Consider the following 2595-nt stretch of genomic DNA (forward strand, 5'->3'; position numbering starts at 1 on the left):
GCTAATTTTTGTATTTTTAGTAGAGACAGGGTTTCACCATGTTGGCCAGGCTGGTCTCGAACTCCTGACCTCAGGTGATCCACCTGCCTCACCCTCCCAAAGTGCTGGGACTACAGGCATGAGCCACCCTGCCTGGCCCACACACTGTTGTTTGTTGATCTTTCTGCATCCTTGCAACACTCCATTTAGCAGAGGGCACTGGCTAAGAGCACAGGCATGACCTTCTTGAGGACACGTGGAGCCCATGTGGCTTCAAGTCCCCAAGAGACAATCTTGCTACTTGTCTCTGGTTCTCCCCCACCTCACCAAGTCTTGGGGCTGGGGAAGAGGATGGCACAAAATGGGCACAGGGCAAGCACGGGGCACAGTGTCCTGGGTTCTGGGCCAGGGTTCCGGGGGTCAGGAAGAGGCACTGGCTGCTCATCTGGAGCCCCTGCTGGAAGTGCTGATGCAACCGCACCAACCCCCAAGGGGGTGATCACAAGATGCACCCCGCAGGGTGTCTAGCCTGGTAATCAGGTGACCCGGGCTTTTGAGGGGGTGTAGAAGAAGCTGGAAGCCAGCTACCAAGGGGAAACAAAGGCCCAGGTTGTGGGGAACACACTTGGTTCGTTACATTGAATCAGATGCAGCTCAGGCTGAGCACAGGACCATGAACTGCCCAACTCCAGGGGGCACCGTTCGCATCCTTGATGGTCCTGGTGGGGCCCAAGAAGAGCTGGGAACATGAATATGTCCATGTGGACTGTGAAAACTGCAGGGTCTGGGTGAGGGGTGCTCAGTAATCATCTTAGCACCTGTCTCCAGAGAACTGGCTTGGGGTTAGACCAGGGACAGAAAGCAAAGGGAGGACTGCCATAGAACCAGCATCACCCCTCAGGCTGGCCTAGGTTGCTGGCTGCCAGCATGAAGTCCCGGTAGCTAAGAAGGGTAGGTGGGGATAACCCCACTAGCCAGGGAGGTCACTGTGTTCCTGACCCAGTGCTGGGGAGTTGAAGGAACCTGGAACCCAGACCACAACCTGGAGCTGGGAGCGTGGAACTGGAACTTGGAGCCCAGAACCCAGAAGCTGGAACAAAGAGGCTGAAGTCTAGAACCTGCAGTCTGGAATATGGAATCAGAGCCTGGAGCCCAGAATTTGGAGCCCAGTGTCTAGAACCAGAGTCCCAAGCTTGACATCCGAACCCAGAAACTAGGGCCAGGGGGCTGGGTCTCAGAGCCCAGAGCCCAGAACCCAGAGCTTGAACCTGAGAATTTAGAGTGCAGGGCCTGGGGTTCCCAGCCAGGAGAAGATCCCAGAACCTGGAGATAAGCTCCAGGCCTGAAATACAGAGCCTAAGACCTGAAGTCTAAAGCCAGACCTCAGAGCTTCAGGTCCAGACCCGGACACCAGAGCCGGGGCCTGCCTTGGTAGCATGCTATCAGTCTCGCTCTCTGGCCTGGTCCTGAGGCCAGTGTGATAGGCTGGAGCCATATGAGGAAGCGAGCTGCAGGGGAAGAGGTGACTTCTGAAAAAAAAGCCCAAAGCAGCCTCAGCTCTTTTGGCCACAGACTTTGGCCTTATCAGTAAATGAGTGACCAGTGCCTTGGCCATCAAGATTAATAATTTATGTAGGGCACTTATCCCCTAAACAGGCATGAGGTGTTCTCAGGTCAGCCAAACCTGCCCTAGATCCATAGCATTTATTTTAGCCCTGGGCCCCTATCTGGAAAATAGAACTTGGAAGAGACAATGTTTCCGGGACTTGCCTGCTCTGTGCTGGGGCCGGGCAGCTGCAATTGAAGTCCAGGGTCTCCAAGAGAGGACAAAGTCAAGGGGGCAAGGAAAGGCATTACTTTGTTCCCCAAAGGGAACCCACTGGTGAGAACCACTTTTTTGACAAGAGATCCAGGGCGGATGTGCCCCTGATGTGTGCAGCGCACACTCGTGACTGTGTGCATGGCCATTGTGCTGGTGTGGATGCCAGAGATGTTCACTGCCATACACCCAAGGTACAGCACCGTGCTGACTCACCGTGGAGCTTAGACGTTTGTTGAATAAATAACATGCTTGTGAGAAGAGGCAGGAACTCTCAAACTATGCTGATGGGAAAGTGTGTTATGCTGTTATGAGGTTATGCTGGTTATTAGTCAGTTTCCCATCCCCCCAAAACAAAAATCCAGGTCATGGGCACAATGGTCTTTCTCTCTCTCTCTTTTTTCTTTTTTTGAGACAGAGTCTTGCTCTGCCACCCAAGCTGGAGTGCAGTGGCGTGATCTCGGCTCACCACAATCTCCACCTCCCAGGTTCAAGCGATTCTCCTGCCTCAGCCTCCTGAGTAGCTGGGATCACAGGCACACGCCACCATGCCCAGCTAATTTTTGTATTTTTAACAGAGATGGGGTTTCATCGTGTTGGCCAGGCTGGTCTCGAACTCCTGACCTCAAGTGATCCACCTGCCTCGGCCCCCAAAGTGCTGAGATTACAAGCGTGAGCCATTGCGCCTGGCTGACCTTGTCCCTCTTAATCACCACTCTATCCCCTTGGTCTAGTGGGCTGATAAATGACCCTGCAGTCTCACATAGTCTTAGCAAAGCATGCGGTGGCAGCAGGGC

Source organism: Colobus angolensis, unplaced genomic scaffold, assembly GCF_000951035.1.
Source record: "Colobus angolensis palliatus isolate OR3802 unplaced genomic scaffold, Cang.pa_1.0 Scaffold254, whole genome shotgun sequence".
NCBI classification, from domain to species: Eukaryota; Metazoa; Chordata; class Mammalia; order Primates; family Cercopithecidae; genus Colobus; species Colobus angolensis.